This window comes from Pseudophryne corroboree, chromosome 12 (genome assembly GCF_028390025.1).
Source record: "Pseudophryne corroboree isolate aPseCor3 chromosome 12, aPseCor3.hap2, whole genome shotgun sequence".
Taxonomy (NCBI): Eukaryota; Metazoa; Chordata; class Amphibia; order Anura; family Myobatrachidae; genus Pseudophryne; species Pseudophryne corroboree.
In genome coordinates this window covers 161622441-161643917 of record NC_086455.1, presented here as the reverse complement: position 1 = coordinate 161643917, position 21477 = coordinate 161622441, and the positions used below count along the sequence as shown (strand labels likewise).

General features: G+C 48.5%; 1 long non-coding RNA gene across 1 annotated transcript; it reads left to right on the top strand.

Annotated features, from left to right (window-relative positions):
- The first annotated feature begins 17565 nt into the window (after window positions 1-17565).
- LOC134980565 (uncharacterized) lies at window positions 17566-20461 on the top strand. Its single transcript, XR_010190432.1, has 2 exons — window positions 17566-17699; window positions 20104-20461. It is a non-coding gene; the product is annotated as an uncharacterized LOC134980565 (long non-coding RNA).
- Window positions 20462-21477: the final 1016 nt, after the last annotated feature.

Below are 21477 nucleotides of genomic sequence, written 5' to 3'. Positions count from 1 at the left end.
CCCACAATAATAAGCGTGGCTTCAAAGGGAATGCTGTATCCATGAGCTAGTGGGTGACAGGAATGGTAGACACGGAGACACAGTGGGTGACAGGGAAAAGTTGACATGGAGAGGGAGAGGGTGATGCTTTGAAGAGGGTAACAGGAGAGAGAGGCGGATGTCGAGATAGTGATGCAGGGGAAAGGCAGTGTGTGAAAGGAGAGGGTGACAGGGAGAGGAAGTGGATGATGAGAGGGAGAAGGTGACGGCAGAGGCAGTAGGAGACAGGGAAAGGTAGTGGGTGACATTAAAAGGGTGACAGGGAGAGACAATGGATGACACCAGATAGAGGTTGATGGGGAGAGGCAGTGGATGATATATAGGGGGGCACTGGGCTGAATGGGAAATAGGCACTGACATGGTGGGAAGGGGTGGCACTATGTTGGAGAAGGGGGTACACTGGGCTTAATAAGGGAGGGAATACCCAGGGCTGGTAGGGTGGGAGACATTGGGATGGGAGGGGGGCCAGTGAGATGGTGGGGGACGCTAGGCAGGATGGGAAGGGGGCAGGGGGATCCCTGTGACTGAACTGGCAGGTAGGTTCTAGGTGGGGGGGGCAATGACATGGGCGCAGTGGGCTGGTGGGGGGCACACAAAAGAATTACCCCTACCCACTGATATACCACCCCTGTACCCCCACACTAACACTGTTGATGGCCCCCTGCTATGGAAACTGTTCCCTGGTACTGGCATTGAGAAGAGTGGACGGAAGGTACCAGGGGTAGGATGGGGAGCGGACCTTTACCTGATGTCAGATATGGAGATCTGGCTGCAGCAGGGCCGGTGCTAGGGTGTTCGGCGCCCCCCCCTGCAAACTATAAATTTGCGCCCTCCCATAATCCTTTGGCGTGCGCCGGGAAAAGGGGTGTGGTCTCACAAGTAAGGGGCATGGCAACACAATAGTACCCCCATTTAAATTTACGCCAAAATGTAGCACAATCTTATTTATCTTATACGTAATGCCCCACCCGTAGTAGTAGCGTCCTTATACATAATGCCCCCCCAGTAGTAGTAGCGTCCTTATACGTAATGCCCCCCCTAGTAGTAGTAGCAGCGTCCTTATACATAATGTGCCCCCAGTAGTAGTAGCGTCCTTATACGTAATGCCCCCCCAGTAGTAGTAGCGTCCTTATACGTAGTGCACTCCAAGTACTAGTAGCGTCCTTATACATAATGCCCCCCCAGTAGTAGTAGCGTCCTTACACGTAATGCACCCCCTCAGTAGTAGCGTCCATAAAACGTGTGCGCACACACACAATTCACACACATAGACACACACATACACACCCACCATATATACACACACACACACACACACACACTTCTCTGTCACCCACCACTTACCTAAGCCACTGTCTCCCCCAGTACAGCACTGCAGCAGCCTGGTCCGTGTAGCTCCGCCCCTTCTGTCCTGTTTAGCTCCGCCCATTCCGGTCCGTGTAGCTCCGCCCCCTCCTTTGATATGTACCGAGCCACTGACACACAGGTGAGGGAAGGGGGGAGTGGGCTTTTCATGCTGCCAGCGCCGCACAGCAGCTGGCAGCAGCACGGGTGTCAGGGCGGCACTCAGCAGCAGGACGCGGACCGGACAGAGGGGGACTTCAGTGCAGTCTAGCAACAGGACTGCACCATCTCCCCCCGTACTGCCGGGGCCGCCGCCGCGGAGATTGGAGCGTCCCATTTTCCTTTACAGTGTCGTGCACTATCAATTAAAAAAAAATCTTCTTCTGAACGACAGGGGGGGCACGTGCCTTGGTGCCCCCCCCCCCCCCCCCCCCCCCTGGATCCGCCACTGGTTACAAGCGCTGCAGCCACATTATGCAGTTTAAGGGACAGAGCAGAACTGCTGCACATGCCCAGTGATAGCAGCTTATTCTACGTGTGTGTGTGTGTGTGTGTGTGTGTGTGTGTGTGTGTGGATCTGAGCCCTCAATGAGTGCTCTGGACCTGAGAGTAGCTACCAGGAAGAAGAGACAGGAGCCTTACCATGAGGTGGGAGAATGTGTGCTTAGAAAGTGCAGTACTGGCTCTATTATGTTTTTATATTTATTATGGTATGTTTAACCTGACCACTTATTTATATTATTTAAATGTTTGATACAGTCTATACTAGAGACCATCTATAGTGTTAAATATTAATACTGTATTCCATACAGTGTCCAGTGTATAAAAAGACCAATGTGTACATTAATGTCCAGGGTCGTTACTGGGTTCTTCTGCCGCTTCCCCAGACTCCCGCACTTGCTCTAATGTTCCGCAGAGTGGGAGATTGTAGACTTCATTTTGAACCCCCCCCCCTCTAGAAATCCTGCAATTGCCACTGGCATGGGTTATGGGCCCTACACACTGATAGATCTGCTGCCGAGCTGCCTGTCGGCGGATACGGGTGACCCGGCGGCGAGGGGGCAGTGACGGGGGGAGTGAAGTTTCTACACTCCCCCGTCACCCGGCTCCATAGCAGTGCAGGCAAATATGGACGATCTCATCCATATTGGCCTGCATACACAAGCGATGGGGCACCAGCGATGAAGGAGCGCGGGGCCACACATCGTTCATCGTTGCTGCCTCCACACTGAAAGATATGAACGGTATCTTGTTCATTAATGGGTCAAATTAGCACCTGTAGGTTCATTTTAATTTTCTGAGGGTTGGAAAGAGCCGGCCAGAGCAACTGGAATGCGGGTGGTGCCACCATGGGCTGACCCAGACTCACTTGGGCAACCCCTCCGCACCCCACTGGGCCACCAGGTAAGTACTTGTCTTACTTTAAACTTAAAATTATTAGATATTATGCACAATTATAAATGTAGAAATGTCCAAATCATTGTTACTGGCCGACATGACTGCACGATCTGAACGATCTCGTTCATTAATGAATGAGATACCGTTCATATCGTGCAGTGTGGAGGCTCCAGCGATTAACGATGCGCGGCCCCGCGCTCGTTCATCGCTGGTCCCCCATCGGCTGTACATGCCGGCCAATATGGATGATCTCGTCCATATTTGCCTGCACTTCAATGCAGCCGGGTGACGGGGGGAGTGAAGAAACTTCCCTCCCCCCGTCACTGCTCCCCCGCCGCCAGGTCGGCCATATCCGCCGTCGGGCAGCTCGGCGGCAGATCGGCCAGTGTGTAGGGCCTATTACTCCGTAAACAACTTGCCAAATTCAGTCACTACTATATATCCAGAGACGTGTCAGTGTGTGCAAATAATCAGATATTGACCACGTTTGGGCTACATGGACTAGAAGAAGCTTCAGCTCTCAGAAAATTACATTCATGAGTATTAAATAGTATAACTATGCCGGGATGTGCATATGCAAGTTGTGGACAAAAAGATGGCATCACCTCGATATATAAGGAGCACTAAATGCTTTACATCACATGGATGAGGAAATGAGTTAATTAGCAAATGGACCGCCTCTGGTTGCCTGAAATTATGGCTGGAGTAGACCTCAGTGGGGGGAATTAAATTGTTATCGCCCCCAATCTCCCGTCTAAAGTGACGTGAGATCGCAGGGGGGCGATATGCCATTGATGTCCCCCATTAGTGTGGAGTTTAGCCGCGTAAAGCGGGTTAACCCAACTAAAATAATGGGTGCGATCGGGAAAAGTTCTGTTTGGGATCACTTTTCACACATTTCAGCTCACCATCCCCGGAGGGTGCGAGTTGAAAAGTAGATGCCAGTAGCCAATCGCGGCCAAACGGAGCTAAATTTGAATAGCTCCGTTCGATGCCATCTAGCGGCTGCCGGCGAGCATAACATTTGAATCTCGCCCAGCGACTGAAAGCTCAGTGATTGTTGAGGCGCTTTTGCCAAAGCTTCAGAGACCAAGACAGCTAAACAGTTTCACGTGCAACTCCGAAGGTAACACAGCATTCACAAATGGGCGCAGTGGGTGGAATTCCCGAGCCATGATATCCGTTCATTCATTTAAAGGCGGATAACTGCAGATCTATGGGCTGGCGCAGTGTATCTCCACGGATTCACAGAGTGTATACGTTAGAACTGGTGCATGCAAGCATGGGCGATGCAAACACCTACATGCTTCAATTACATTTACACTTCTTATTATCCTCTTTCATATGGCGCCACAAGGGATCCACAGCGCCCGGTTACAGAGTACATGAATAAGCAAAACAAGAAATTTTACAATTCAAAACAATATGGGACACACACACACACACACACACACACACACACCCCACCCCCCACCCCCCCAACCAAAAATATATATATAAGTAATATACTTACCTTAAGGCTCCTGCATCCGACCGCTGCTGTGGGGAAGGAGCCGGACGCTAAATGGTAACAAAATCTCAGCTGGCACCCGCCATCTCCCTGCGGCTCCGGAGTTGGCCCGGAGGAGGCGGAACTGGGTCCGTCTCCAAATGGATCTGACGAAACGCAGTTCCGCCCAGTCTCACTTTACCCCTGGCTGTAAGGAAACACATGGAAGGCTTGTGTTTTGGAAGATACATAGAATACACACTACCTATTGTAGTTAACGATTTAGACAATTGTCTCACTGACACGGTTAGGATATATGGTTCGGTTTGCGGTGCGGGGGAATCTTTTCTCCTTTTTAATCCAAATTTAAATAAATGGGAAGACTATAGTAAAAAAAATGTTACAAAAAAAAGTAAAAAAAAAAAAAAAAGAAATTTGAACAACCTTAAAATATTTAAAGACCTTTACGTATTAAAAAATGCTTTATTCAAGGATTAAGGCCCAGATTTATCAAGCCTTGGAGAGTGATAAATTGCACGGTGGTAAAGTACCAACCAATCAGCTCTTAACTGCCATTTTTTTCAAACACAGCCTGTAATATGACAGTTAGGAGCTGATTGGTTGGTATTTTATCACCGTGCAATTTATCACTCTCCAAGACTTGATAAATAGGCGCTTAAATATTTTTGAAATTGAAGATGAAGCGCTGTGCACCCTGGTGGTCATTCCGAGTTGATCGCTCGCTGCCGTTTTTAGCAGAATTGCGATCAGGCTGAAAACCGGCAGTTCTGCGCATGCGTATGGGCCGCAGGGCGCACGCGCTAAGTACTTTCACACAAAACTATGCAATTTTACACAGGGCCGAGCGACGCTTTTCAGTCGCTCTGCTGATCGTAGTGTGATTGACAGGAAGTGGGTGTTTCTGGGTGTTAACTGAGCGTTTTATGGGAGTGTGCTAAAAAACGCAGGCGTGCCAAACGAAAACGCAGGAGTGACTGGAGAAACGGGGGAGTGGCTGGCCGAACACAGGGCGTGTTTGTGACGTCAAACCAGGAACCAAACAGTCTGCAGTGATCGCAATCTAGGAGCAGGTCTGGAGCTACTCAGAAACTGCAGAGAATGATTTAATAGCAATTCTGCTAACCTTTCGGTCGCACTTCTGCTAAGCTAAGATACACTCCCAGAGGGCGGCGGCCTAGCGTGTGCAATGCTGCTAAAAGCAGCTAGCGAGCGAACAACTATGGGAATGCAGTACCCACCACAGGCTGCCTTTATCTCTAGCAAATATAAAATCACGGGCAGTCTGTCATTGGTGCCCACACTCTGTCCCGCCCGGTGCCCGGAGCATGCGGTCCACCCTCCCCCTGCATGTGCTGCTCCCGTGCATGCTCCCTCACATGCAGGGGCGTCTCTAGACAGGAGGGGACCCGTGTGCAGACTCTGTGTGTGGGTCACCTCCTCTCCCGTAGCCGTTGTGCCGCTGCTAGCGCTCCCAAGTGCTGTAGACTCTAGCACAATGTCAGAGTCTACAGCGCATGCGCAGGACTCAGAAAAATGGCCGCCGAGCCATTTTTTCGGAGTCCTGCGCATGCGCTGTAGACTTTGGCACTGTGCCAGAGTCTCTAGTGGTCAGTGCGCTAGCAGCGGCGGTGACTGCTACGGGAGGGGGGGGGGGGGGCACACACAGTCACCGATGGACTCCAGAAAGGTAGGTATAGGAGAAATGGGCGCAGTGTGTGCACCCATTCTAATTACGCCACTGCTCGCATGTCCATCTGTCGTGTATGTAGCATACCTGTCAATCATCAATCATTAAACCTACAGTTAAGAGTGTGACTCTAATGCACAATGATCGCTTCCCAGCAGGGTTCACACATTTACAGTAAGTGGGAGTGTTGGGTTGTCAGGTTCTTTTTATTATAGATAATTAAGCAGGTCCCCCCCACCCGCTCCTCCTCCTCCAGATATTGCCTGCACTCCAGGATGAGGTCCTATAGTAAATGTTTTCCTATGCTTGCATACACACCAGTAGTTAGGAATGCATTTCCCCCGTTTACACAGCTGGTTTATATCTGTGCACTACAAGGTCCTGGAAACAGTTCCTCGATAGATCTACATGTTGAGTGCTGGAATAGCACAAATATTTCTCTGTTTGAGCCATGAGATCATTTTTTTACAGAAGTGCTGTTAAACCAATGGCCGCCTTTACAGAAGAACGCCACTCTCACTGCGGACTGTGCTGTTTCCATGGTTACCGATGCTGCCATTATCCACCGTCCAATGGCAGCCATAGTGTGTTTCTCAGGTATTAACTGGGACTTTCTGACAGACAGGGTCGCACTGGCCTACAGGGGTACCAGGGAAACCACCGGTGGGCCCCACTGCCTGAGGGCCCACTCCTTCCTCTAGGGATCAGGTTCCAGACTGTGCACTTGTATTATACATGGTAGATATGTTACATTATACTGCACAAGTCTGTTGTGTATTTCAAGCCTCTGTGGAGGCCGGCCACACCCCCTTTGTAGGCTGACCACACCCCTAAGTATGGGCCCCTATCACTGCATCCCCCCCCGGTGGACCCTTCATGCCCCAGTCCGACACTGCTGACAGAAGTGGTATTTCAGGTATTTGAGTGGAGTTACCATTAACCATCTAATATTATCCATGTGTCTGCTCAGCTGGTAGCATGGGGCAGATTTATCAGAGCTTGAATGGAGATAAAGGGTCTATTCATGAAGCAGTGAAAAGAGTGGAGAATTGAGCCTGTGGAGAAGTTACCCATGGCAACCAATCATCTGCTCCGTACAATTGTATAGTATGCAAATTATAAATGTTACTTCAATGCTGATTGGTTGCCATGGGCAACTTCTCCACTGGCTCACTTCTCCATTTTTATCACTGCTTCATGAATAGACCAGAAAGTACCAAGCAATCAGCATGTGACTGTCACTTTACAGGCTGTGTTTGAAAATTGACAGGACCTGAGGGATGCGGGAATGCCGGTCAGGATGCCAGAACTCCAACATCACTTTGTATGCCGACGCCGGAATCCCGACCGCCGACATCCCGAACATACAGCAAGTATGCCGTGGAATCCTAGGTTTCGTCCAAGGGGGGGAAGTTATGGTGACGGGAGGAGGGGTGGAGGGTTAGCCCGTCGGGAATGGGGGAGGGTTAGGGTGCGTAGAGTGGGGGTTAGGGTTAGGCTGCGGGGTGGGGTGTGCGGGGGGGGGGGGGGAGGTGTGGGGTAGGGGAGGAGGTCAAGCATACTTACCGGACCCCTGTTGGGATGCTGAGCTTCGGCGAGCCGGTGTTGGTTTTATGACTGCCGGCATCTCAGACGTCGGTATCCTGTATCACACTCGTCACTGATTGGCTGTTACTTTATCTCTATGAACGTTATCTCTCTCCAAGTTTTGATAAATCTCAATGGTCTGCTAGGCACTGCCGCTCTCCCCGGCTTCACTAACACAACATACATTCTGGGCTCTGGCAATAAGTATTGTACCTATTGCCAGGATGTATGCAGGGCCGTTGAGAGCCACGGCAAAGAGGGTGCGTGGCTTTAAAAAGGGGGTGTTCCAACGCCCATTACTATAAATGTTTTTATATAAAAATTTAACACGGGGGGCATCCCAGTGATTGTCATACAGTACACAGAGCATCCCAGTGACCACACACAGTACACACAGCATCCTAAGGACTGCCACACAGTACACACACCATCCCAATGACCACCACACAGTGTACACACCATCCCAATGACCACCACACAGTGTACACACCATCCCAATGACCACCACACAGTACACACCCCATCCCAGTGATTGCCATACAGTACACAGAGCATCCCAGTGACCTCCATACAGTATATAGGGCATCCCAGTTACCACCACACAGTACACATAGCATCCCAGTGATTGCCATACAGTACACAGAGCATCCCAGTGACCACACACAGTACACACAGCATTCTAAGGACTGCCACACAGTACACACAACATCCCAATGATCACCACACAGTACACACTGCATCCCAGTGAACTCCATACAGTACACACAGCATCCCAGTGACCGTCACACAGTACACACAACATCCCAAAGACCACCACACAGTACATACAGCATACCAGTGAACTCCATACAGTACACACAGCAACCCAGTGACTGCCACACAGTACACACAGCATCCCAGTGACCACCACACAGTACACACAGAACCCAAGTGACCTCCATACAGTACACACAGAACCCCAGTGACCGCCACCCAGTAAACACAGTATCCCAGTGACCTCCATACAGTACATAGTATCCCAGTGATCACTACACCGTACACACAGTATCCCAGTGACCGTCATACAGTACACAGGATCCCAGTGACCTCCATAGAGTACACACAGTATCCCAGTGACCTCCATACAGCAAACACAGTATCCCAGTGACCTCCACACAGTACACACAGCATCCCAGTGACCTCCATACAGTACACAGTATCCCAGTGACCTCCATACAGTACACACAGAATCCCAGTGACCGCCATACAGTACACACAGCATCCCAGTGACCGCCATACAGTACATACAGCATCCCAGTGACCTCCATACAGTACACACAGCATCCCAGTGACCTCCACACAGCAAACACAGTATCCCAGTGACCGTCATACAGTACACAGGATCCCAGTGACCTCCATACAGTATCCCAGTGATCACTACACAGTACACACAGCATCCCAGTGACTGCCATACAGTACACACAGCATCCCAGTGACCGCCATACAGTACACACAGCATCCCAGTGACCGCCATACAGTACACACAGCATCCCAGTGACCTCCATACACTACACAATATCCCAGTGACTGATACACAGTACACACAGCATCCCAGTTACCACCACACAGTACACACAGAATCCCAGTGACCTCCATACAGTACATAGTATCCCAGTGATCACTACACAGTACACACAGTATCCCAGTGACCGTCATACAGTACACAGGATCCCAGTGACCTCCATAGAGTACACACAGTATCCCAGTGACCTCCATACAGCAAACACAGTATCCCAGTGACCTCCACACAGTACACACAGCATCCCAGTGACCTCCATACAGTACACAGTATCCCAGTTACCACCACACAGTACACACAGAATCCCAGTGACCGCCATACAGTACACACAGCATCCCAGTGACCGCCATACAGTACACACAGCATCCCAGTGACCTCCATACAGTACACACAGTATCCCAGTGACCTCCATACAGTACACAATATCCCAGTGACTGATACACAGTACACACAGCATCCCAGTTACCACCACACAGTACACACAGTATCCCAGTGACCTCCATACAGTACACAATATCCCAGTGACTGATACACAGTACACACAGCATCCCAGTTACCACCACACAGTACACACAGTATCCCAGTTACCACCACACAGTACACACAGAATCCCAGTGACCTCCATACAGTACACAATATCCCAGTGACATCATACAGTACACACAGCATCCCAGTGACCGCCATACAGTACACACAGCATCCCAGTGACCTCCATACAGTACACAATATCCCAGTGACTGATACACAGTACACACAGCATCCCAGTTACCACCACACAGTACACACAGAATCCCAGTGACCTCCATACAGTACACAATATCCCAGTGACATCATACAGTACACACAGAATCCCAGTGACCGCCATACAGTACACACAGAATCCCAGTGACCGCCATACAGTACACACAGCATCCCAGTGACCTCCATACAGTACACAATATCCCAGTGACATCATACAGTACACACAGAATCCCAGTGACCGCCATACAGTACACACAGAATCCCAGTGACCGCCATACAGTACACACAGCATCCCAGTGACCTCCATACAGTACACAATATCCCAGTGACTGATACACAGTACACACAGCATCCCAGTGACCATCATACAGTACACACAGCATCCCAGTGACCACCATGTAATTTTGTATACTGGTCTAAAATCTTATATACCCCTGAAAGACACAGCCCCCTATGCAGAACAAAATCCTTCCAATTTAAATAACATTCTTCCTTTCCTCTACCGTGAAAGCATGTGATCTGTTATCAGTTTCCCATAATCCGCAGGCCTTGGGCCATAAATTGACAGCAGAGAGACTACAACTCCGACACTGCTGTAACCAAGACTTTGCCAACATCAGCAGGATTATCTGAGCGTCAGAGGGTTAGGACAGCAGGAAGCTCCTCTGCTTTGATGTCGCTTGTGTGGGGGAGTGTACCAGCCTGTGCACCCTCCACCTTTATGTGTGGCGGCAGCACAGGTTACACATCGCCCAATCAGAATGCTTGTGAGTCCCCTGGGGGAGGGGAGTTCATTTTGTTGTAACCTGTGAGTGTGGGACCCCCATGTGTGCCCCTTCCACAAAAATCATCATATCTCATCATTAATAGTGACGCACATATTCTTTACTACCTGGGCCACACCCCAAAGCTGTGTTATGGGAATTAAGACTGACAGGAGTGCTGTGGGAGATAGAAATAGAAGGCAAACTATGGCACCTTTACTGAATTATAAGATCTTCAAGCATATGTACCAGTACTATCAGAGAAACCAGGTAAAGTCTTAACAAAACCATTTTTACACATTCATTGCTTAATATTTACATAACATAAATACAGAGGAAGAATAAGAATATATATTTTTGGAGCTTTTTTTATTTATTTGTGATCTGATGTCTTCTGGGTGTGACTTCTGTCTACAAGATGGACTAATCATTGCCAAACTCTTAAGTACTGCGCTCAGCGTGGCCTTCGCGCTAATTAAGTGCAACACATTTATTCAATTATAAACATATGGATGAAACATGTTTTTCCAGATGAATGGAAGCAGGGATTTCCCATAAAGAGATGTAACTATATTAAATATTGGATATTTGTCATTGACTAATTGCGTCACATGTGTCTAAACATATTATTGAGTACAGGAATAAACATAATAATTAAAGTGACCAAAATGTATATTTGTTTCTGTAGTGCGAGATCAAATTATTAGGAACGTGATTAAAAATTTTTAGGGGTCTGTTTATTAAGCTGACCGCTCCCGGCCCCTCAGCTGATACAGAGATTGCACATCTCTAGAGCACTGGTTCTCAAACTCGGTCCTCATTACCCCCACATGGTGCATGTTTTGCAGGTAACCCAGCAGGTGCACAGGTGTATTAATTACTCACTGACACATTGTAAAAGGTCCACAGGTGGAGCTAATTATTTCACTGGCGATTCTGTGAGGAGACCTGCAAAACATGCACTGTGTGGGGTCCTGAGGACCGAGTTTGAGAACCACTGACATAAACATTTACTGCGCATGGGGGGGACAGAACGGATAATTATACCCGACATCAGTAATGAAATCTGGTCCCAGGTGAGGACTTGCCTGATGTCTAGGTGGTGAAATGTTCATATTTATTAACTCTTGTAAACATAATAACTAACCCCTTGCATGTATAAAAAATAAAAATAAACCTATTTTTAATTATAGAAATTTGTAATAGCGACACAACTGTACGTTTTATAAAACAATGCACACTGCAATATACAGAACAAGACATTCCATTTGTCATACTACCAAACACATCAAAATGCGCAGTTTGAATGCCAAAGAATGATCACAGGACGCCACGTATAAGTCACTTAGCAATGCTGCCACGAAACTGCATACAGACTGGCCCCTAGGCAATTGCCTATGTTGCTTATGCCTAAGGCCGTTTCGGCTGGTGGCTACTGGGCAGGGAAAAGAACAGGCGGCAGTGGAGGAAATAGTGAGAGCAGTAGAATCAAAGGGTTGCTGGCAGCCGGTAAGACCAATACAATGACCGGGCTTATTGGTAAATCAGTTGGTTTAGGCTGGGGCGGATTTAGGGGTAAAGGCGCCCCTAGCACAACAGTAACGGGCGACCCACGTCTGCCTAATTGTAGTGTTTTTATTGATTGGTTATAAGCTCTCATTTGATGATAGCCAATTTAATAGAATATTTTTATTTTTTTTAAAGCCACTATGATTTATTTATTTATTTATTATATATACAGTACATATTTACTAAGTAGGACAGATTACAGGGGCAGAATGTGCATGTCTTACCCGGTTACACTCCATTCAAGATGTCTTATGGTACAGATCAGTGGAAATATTTAGCAGTTACTGGTACTTTTTGTGCTGATGTTACCAACACAAGCATCTGTCACCCCCCCTAACATGTGCCACCCCTAGGCTTGTGCCTCACGGGCCTAACAGGAAATTTGCCGCTGGGTATTATTTGCCATCTGTAACTAAAATAAACACATTGCTCTTTAAATTATAAAATACTGAGGCCTAAATTTCAGTCTGGAACTTTTATATTTCTCCTAACTGGTAAACCTGACGAACCTTCATCGTGCCACTCTGGCATACGCCACAGGGGATTGGCCTGGTGTAGAATTGTGCACTATGGGGGTCATTCCGAGTTGATCGCTCGCTAGCAGTTTTTAGCAGCCGTGCAAATGCATAGTTGCCGCCCACGGGGGAGAGTATTTTCGCTTTGCAGGAGTGCGAACGCCTGCGCAGCCGAGCGGTACAAACACATTTTGTGCAGAACAAGACCAGCCCTGTAGTTACTTGTCCTGTGCGATGATTGCTGTAACGAGTGACACGGTAATGACGTCAGATACCCGCCCAGCAAACGCCCGGCCACGCCTGCGTTTTTCCAAACACTCCCAGAAAACGGTCAGTTGACACCCAGAAACTCCCTCTTCCTGTCAATCTCCCTGCGTTCGCCAGTGCGATTGGAATCGTCACTAGAACCTGTGCAAAACCACAAAGGACTTTGTATCCGTACGACACACGCAGGCCCGGCGACAGCGGGGGTCAAAGGGGACACCCGTCCCGGGCCCCGTCATTGTGAGGGGCCCCAAGGTCCAGGCAGCGGGCAGCGGCAGCTGCATTTCATCATTAGTGTAAATAATTATATATTGCTCCCGGCATCACGGCAGCCGCTGGCCGCCCGCTGTGTGGTTGCGTTTTTTATTTTAATTCAGCACACGCGCCCCCCCCCCCACCCCTCCCGAGTCCTGTGTTCACTCCTCAGTGCCCCCAGGCCCCCCCCCCCCCAGGTCACCTGTCATCCGTTCAGCCAGTCCCCGGCCTTGCCGTGTGCTGTGCAGTGTATTGACGTTGCACCGCGCACCAGTCACACAGCAGGAAGCTCGTCCGGACCGCCCCTCCAGTGTCTCACCGCACGCGGCCTCCCTGTCTCTGCTGTGTGAGTGAGGAGCCGGACGGAGCGCCAAGCAGGAGCGGCCCGGGACACAGTACTGCAGCGGGACTTAGGGAGGCGAGCCTGGTCAATGAGCGCCGCGGAGCCGGCGGCTGTGTCACTGTCAGTGTGTTGCTGCTGCAGCCTGCTGGTAAGGCTTTTATCACTTCATGCATCATGTATAGGGCTTTAGGATTGGTTTGGGGCGGTATGCAGGCGGGCACATTCTGCACATTATGCATGCATCTGCATTCTGCACATATGGATGCATCTGCATGCATGCATGTGCATGTCAGATGAGAGCAGAATGTCTGTGCTGTGGTAGTGGACGTAGATAGGATCCCGGCGGCCGGAATCCTGGCTGTCCGCATACCGACGCCGGGATCCTGGCTGCCAGAATGCCGGCAGGCGGCCCAGGCATATCGGTGTCGGCATGCTGGGGGCAAGGGGGGTGGAGCTGGGGGGGGGGGGGGGGGGGCCCACAGAGATGTCAGTGTACCGGGCCCCAAGATTTCTGTTGCCGGCCCTGGACACACGTGCGCATTGCGGTGCATATTAGCTGTTTTTTTCCACTGATCGCTACACAGCGAACAACAGCAGCTAGCGATCAACTCGGAATGACCCCCTATATTCAGAAATAAAGACGCACACTTACCGTACTGTGTGATGCATTCTGTACCATAGATAGCCACCTGCAGAGAGGCACTGTAACAAACAAATAAACATGTTAATACAAATAATAAATATAAATAAATATATATATATATATATATATATATATATACACACACACACACATGTTTTTATTTTTAAAAATAGAGCAGTATTCTGTGTGATTGCATTAACATTTCAGCAACCACATGCAAAAATAATCGTGTATAAATCTAATATGTAAGAAAACTGCAGATAAATCTCTTACAATGTCACATGGAGAGATAACTGAAACATTGGGGTATATTTACTAAGGTCCCGATTTTGACCGAGATGCCGTTTTTTCTTCAAAGTGTCATCTCGGGAATTTACTAAACTCAAATCTCGGCAGTGATGAGGGCATTCGTATTTTTTTGGAAGTCCAAGTAAAAAATTACGAATGAATACACCATCGGTCAAAACGCGGCTGTTTAAGTATGAATCTCGGTAATTTACTAAGAAGTGCAAAGCAAAAAAAAAAAAAACACTGCCGTGAAAAATTACAACTCGTAAAAAAGTGCTAAAAAAAAACAGACCTGCTTTTTTTTCCCGTGATTGGATAGGCATGCACGGATCCATGAGATCCGTGCATGTATATCAGTGGGAAGGGGTGGGAAAGTGGTTATTTTCGGGGGGAAAAATGCGTGGGGTCCCCCCTCCTAAGCATAACCAGCCTCGGGCTCTTTGAGCCGACCCTGGTTGCAGAAATATGGTGAAAAAAATGACAGGGGTTCCCCCATATTTAAGCAACCAGCATCGGGCTCTGCGCCTGGTCCTGGTTCCAAAAATACGGGGGACAAAAAGAGTAGGGGTCCCCCGTATTTCTAAAACCAGCACCGGGCTCCACTAGCTGGACAGATAATGCCACAGCCGGGGGTCACTTTTATATAGTGCCCTGCGGCCGTGGCATCAAAAATCCAACTAGTCACCCCTGGCCGGGGTACCCTGGGGGAGTGGGGACCCCTTCAATCAAGGGGTCCCCCCCCAGCCACCCAAGGGCCAGGGGTGAAGCCCGAGGCTGTCCCCCCCATCCAATTGGCTGCGGATGGGGGGCTGATAGCCTTTTGTGAAAATGAAAAGATATTGTTTTTAGTAGCAGTACTACAAGGCCCAGCAAGCCTCCCCCGCATGCTGGTACTTGGAGAACCACAAGTACCAGCATGCGGCGGAAAAACGGGCCCGCTGGTACCTGTAGTACTACTACTAAAAAAATACCCAAAAAAAGACAAGACACACACACCTTGAAAGTAAAGTTTTATTACATCCATCCACACAAACATACATACATACTTACCTTATGTTCACACGAGGGTCGGTCCTCTTCTCCAGTAGAATCCATGGGGTACCTGTTGAATAAATTATACTCACCAGCTCCAGGGTCCCAGGCTCCTCGTAGCATCCATTTGTAATCCACGTACTTGAATAAAATAAAAAAACGGACACCCGAGCCACGCACTGAAAGGGGACCCATGTTTGCACATGGGTCCCCTTTCCCCGACTGCCAGAAACCCACTCTGACTGATGTCTAAGTGGGTTTCTTCAGCCAATCAGGGAGCGCCACGTTGTAGCACCCTCCTGATCGGCTGTGTGCTCCTGTACTGACTGACAGGCGGCACACGGCAGTGTTACAATGTAGCGCCTATGCGCTCCATTGTAACCAATGGTGGGAACTTTCTGCCCTGCGGTTGACCGAAAGTGACCTCACCGCTGAGCAGAAAGTTCCCACCATTGGTTACAATGGAGCGCATAGGCGCTGCATTGTAACACTGCCGTGTGCCGCCTGTCAGTCAGTACAGGAGCACACAGCCGATCAGGAGGGTGCTACAACGTGGCGCTCCCTGATTGGCTGAAGAAACCCACTTAGACATCAGTCAGAGTGGGTTTCTGGCAGTCGGGGAAAGGGGACCCATGTGCAAACATGGGTCCCCTTTCAGTGCGTGGCTCGGGTGTCCGTTTTTTTATTTTATTCAAGTACGTGGATTACAAATGGATGCTACGAGGAGCCTGGGACCCTGGAGCTGGTGAGTATAATTTATTCAACAGGTACCCCATGGATTCTACTGGAGAAGAGGACCGACCCTCGTGTGAACATAAGGTAAGTATGTATGTATGTTTGTGTGGATGGATGTAATAAAACTTTACTTTCAAGGTGTGTGTGTCTTGTCTTTTTTTGGGTATTTTTTTAGTAGTAGTACTACAGGTACCAGCGGGCCCGTTTTTCCGCCGCATGCTGGTACTTGTGGTTCTCCAAGTACCAGCATGCGGGGGAGGCTTGCTGGGCCTTGTAGTACTGCTACTAAAAACAATATCTTTTCATTTTCACAAAAGGCTATCAGCCCCCCATCCGCAGCCAATTGGATGGGGGGGACAGCCTCGGGCTTCACCCCTGGCCCTTGGGTGGCTGGGGGGGGGACCCCTTGATTGAAGGGGTCCCCACTCCCCCAGGGTACCCCGGCCAGGGGTGACTAGTTGGATTTTTAATGCCACGGCCGCAGGGCACTATATAAAAGTGACCCCCGGCTGTGGCATTATCTGTCCAGCTAGTGGAGCCCGGTGCTGGTTTTAGAAATACGGGGGACCTCTACTCTTTTTGTCCCCCGTATTTTTGGAACCAGGACCAGGCGCAGAGCCCGATGCTGGTTGCTTAAATATGGGGGAACCCCTGTCATTTTTCCCCCCATATTTCTGCAACCAGGGTCGGCACAAAGAGCCCGAGGCTGGTTATGCTTAGGAGGGGGGACCCCACGCATTTTGTTTCTCCGTTTTACAGTGTTTATTTAAAAAAAAAAAAAAAAAAAAAAAATGAACCCCAGCACGGATCACACAGATCCGGCCGAGATTCATTTTGAAAAAGTCGGCAGTGTTTTGCTAATCACTGCCGTAAAAAAGGTAAAAAAAACACGAATGACATCGACATCGGAACAAATGAAAAATCCGAATACGACAGCTTAGTAAATTAGTCGTAATAAATTAAAAAAGTTGCAGTTTTACACTTTCGATGTCATTCGTGATTGAACTTTGACCTTTTTCCGAAAATTACGAATGCTAGTAAATATACCCCATTGTTTCCTAACTGCAATGAAAGTCTGTGGGGGAGATGTGTCAAAGCTTGGAGAGAGATAAAATGGAAATGTGCCAACCAATCGGCTCCTCACTGTCATTACAGGCTGTTTTTAAAAATCCAGAAGCTGATTGGTTGGTACTTTATCTCTAAGAATTTATAAATCTCCCCCACTGTGTTTGATCTTATAGGGAAATTAATAAATGATAATTTTAGCTTTGTGTAACTTTCTGTTGTAGAAACAACATATATCTATGTAATAATTGCAGAAGGTCTGCGCCGTCTCTTTAATGTGCGGTGGAAGTCTGCGCACACGGCTCTCAATGCAGGGGAGATGGGACACACCTAGAAGAGGAGGACCAGCCGCTGGGAACACGGTAAGTATGGAGCCAGGGGAAGAGGGGAGAGAGCCGTAACAGAAGAGACGGGGATGGGCCGGATGGGGCAGTAGAGAATGAGATGACCCAGCATATGCCGGATCCCATAAACATGTTTTATCTAATGCACAGGTTCTCAAACTCGGTCCTCAAGACCCCAAACAGATCATGTTTTCCAGGTCTCCTCAAAGAATCACATTTGAAATAATTAGCTTCACCTGTGGATATTTAAAAATGTGTCAGTGAGTAATGACTACACCTGTGCACCTGCAGAACGTGACCTGGGAAACGGGTGTAGTATGGCTGACCGGCGGTCAGGAGACTGCCGGTCAGCATACCGACGCCGGGATCCCGGCGGGGAGGGGCGAGTGCAGCAAGCCCCTTGCGGGCTCGGTGGTGTCGTGGACACCCACGAGTGGAAATGGTCCCTGTTGGTCGGCATGCCAACCATCGGGATAGTGATGGGTCGGGATGCTGGAGGAGGTCATGTGACTGTCAGTCTCCCGACCGCCGGTCACATGAATACCACCCCTGGGAAACAATGGGGTCACTATGGGCTGCAGGCCGCACCCAAGTGTGACACCAATATGCCGACTCCTCCGCAGTGACAGCACATCTCCGGGGATACTGGGCACGCCCCCGGAGTAATGTCATTGGGATTCCCTGTGAAGTCACGCCCATTTATGTTAAGCCATGCCCCTTTTCAGGCACACGGGGAAGAGGATATAGAGGGCACCTCTGCTGGGAAACATGACCTATGTGGGGTTCTGAGGAATGGGGGATCTATTTACTAAGCCTTGGACGGAGATAAAAGTACCAGCCAATCAGCTCCTAACTGCCATGTCACAGGCTGGGTTTGAAAAAATGACAGTTATGAGCTGATTGGCTGGTACTTTATCTCCAACCACTTTATCTCCATCCAATGCTTAGTAAATAGACCCCTTTGTTTGAGAACCACTGATCTAATGCATACTCATCCACTCCTCCAGAAGTTGCAGGAGACTCCTGTATTTGAGGGGGAATCTCCCATATCTCGCCAGCAAATGGTGAAGCTGGTGGGGAGCGGGTGCTGTGGATGCGATTTGTCATCACTGCCCCGCCCCCAGCAACGGAAAGAGTCAGGAATGCCGGCAAACCGCCGTAGGGGGCGTGACCATGATAACACAATTCACATTGCTCCAAACTGTTCCGCCGCCCTCCTTCTTCCTCCTCTCCAGGGCTGAGACGCGCCAAATTCGGCTAGTATGAGCAAATTATTATATTATTTTCTGTAAAGTTAAAATTGAATGACGAAAAGAAGTTTACTTATCAACAATTTATTTGGCCGTTCTCAAATGGCCAAACATCACCAACACAGGATCTGGTATCCTGTGGTTTGGAGGCTAAAAACTCTAACCAATGAAGACACAGGTGGTCATTCCAAGTTGATCGCTCGCTAGCTGTTTTTAGCAGCCGTGCAAACGCTAAGCCGCCTCCCACTGTGAGTATTTTAGCTTAGCAAAAGTACGAACGAAAGGATCGCAGAGCGGCGGCAAAGTATTTTTTGTGCAGTTTTAGAGTGGCTCAATACCTACTCAGCACTTGCGATCACTTCAGACTGTTCAGTTCCTGATTTGACGTCACGAACACGCCCTGCGATCGCCCAGCCACGCCTGCGTTTTTCCTGGCACGCCTGTGTTTCTCCAAACACTCCCTGAAAACGGTCAGTTGACACCCAGAAACGCCCCCTTCCTGTCAATCGCTCTGCGGCCAGCAGTGCGACTGAAAAGCTTTGCTAGACCCTGTGTGAAACTACAACATTCGTTGTAATAGTACTTCGCGCGTGCGCATTGCGCCGCATACGCATGCGCAGATTCGCCGTTTTTTTGCCTCATCGCTGCACAGCGAACGAATGCAGCTAGCGATCAACTCGGAATGACCACCACAGGGCGACTGGCCAACACGTCAGGCAAAACTGCGGTTAGTTGAGAATGAGATTACTGGAATTGCGCGCCACAAGTCTGCTTTTTAAATTACACCTCATCATGAAAAAATACTTTTGCTTTTAATAAATAATGTATTATTGTCCCGTCAGCAATGAAATAGCCCCATAATAAGATTATAAAATAATTATAAAATATTACTTTTTGAACATAATAAAAAATATTGCGTTTCCCCCCAGACGAGAAATAATGAACGCTCTTATACAATGAGTAAGTCTTTTGTGGCTTCTCTTATGTCCTGAATGCCCAGATAGTGCAAACCATATCCGGCTGAAGCAGTCTCGCCCTACGGAAGTTCTCCTATTGCTGTGACTCAAGATTCCGTGATTCCTTGCACGATTTGTGTTCTTACCATGTAAATAAATTGGGTAGGCAATATCTCCTGTCTGACGTTGAAACAGCATTTTTTTTTTTATTTCCAGTGGTTTCATCTTTAGTCAATTTGGTGATTAGAAAACCGGCCCCCCCAAAATAATCGACAAACCGGCGGTTTCACAAAACTGCACTTTAGTAAATTTCCATCATGTTGTATTCAGCGCCAGTAATTAATCTCTACTGTGTGAAATGTCCAATGACCTCTAGCTGTGTAACAGGACCGGTCATAGGAACGTCCCTAAATTCTAAAGTGCTTCGCTGTAATGCGGTGGGTGGAAGCCCTTGGACTGAAATAGATTCCACGATGAGTCAGTACGGAGAGTGACTCCCTGCAGAATTACACGCTTCATTTTAAGGAAGTTTACACTAGAATTGCATATACATTAAAACATGTATTACACCTTATGTTACTGAAGAAACCATTCCTTTATTTATTTATTTATTTGTTTATTTATGGTTGTTTCAAAACAGACATTTGTTTTTGTATGTTTCATGAAATGTGAGTAATATGTGTCCACTTCTGTTTTCCTCAGTATGTAATGACTTTGGGCCTAATTCAGACCTGATCGCAGCAGCAAATTTGATAGCTAATGGGCAAAACCATGTGCACTGCAGGTGGGGCAGGTGTAACATGTGTAGAGAGAGTTACAGTTGGGTGGGGGGGTGTTCAAACTGAAATATAAATTGCAGTGAAAAAAATAAAGCAGCCAGTATTTACCCTGCACATAAACATTATAACCCACCTAAATCTCACTTTCTCTGCACATGTTACATCTGCCCCACCTGCAGTGCACATGGTTTTGCTCAACTGCTAACAAATTTGCTGCTGCGATCAACTCTGAATTACTCCCATAGTACATGCAAACATACAGTGTATTGCACAGCAGCAAATTTGTTAGCAGTTGGGCAAAACCATGGCCCTCATTCCGAGTTGTTCGCTCGCAAGCGGATTTTAGCAGATTTGCTCATGCTAAGCCGCCGCCTACTGGGAGTGAATCTTAGCATCTTAAAATTGCGAACGATGTATTCGCAATATTGCGATTACACACCTCGTAGCAGTTTCTGAGTAGCTTCAGACTTACTCGGCATCTGCGATCAGTTCAGTGCTTGTCGTTCCTGGTTTGACGTCACAAACACACCCAGCGTTCGCCCAGACACTCCTCCGTTTCTCCGGCCACTCCTGCGTTTTTTCCGGAAACGGTAGCGTTTTTTCCCACACGCCCATAAAACGGCCTGTTTCCGCCCAGTAACACCCATTTCCTGTCAATCACATTACGATCGCCAGAAAGATGAAAAAGCCGTGAGTAAAATTACTAAGTGCATAGCAAATTTACTTGGCGCAGTCGCAGTGCGAACATTGCGCATGCGCATTAAGCGGAAAATCGCTGCGATGCGAAGATTTTTACCGAGCGAACAACTCG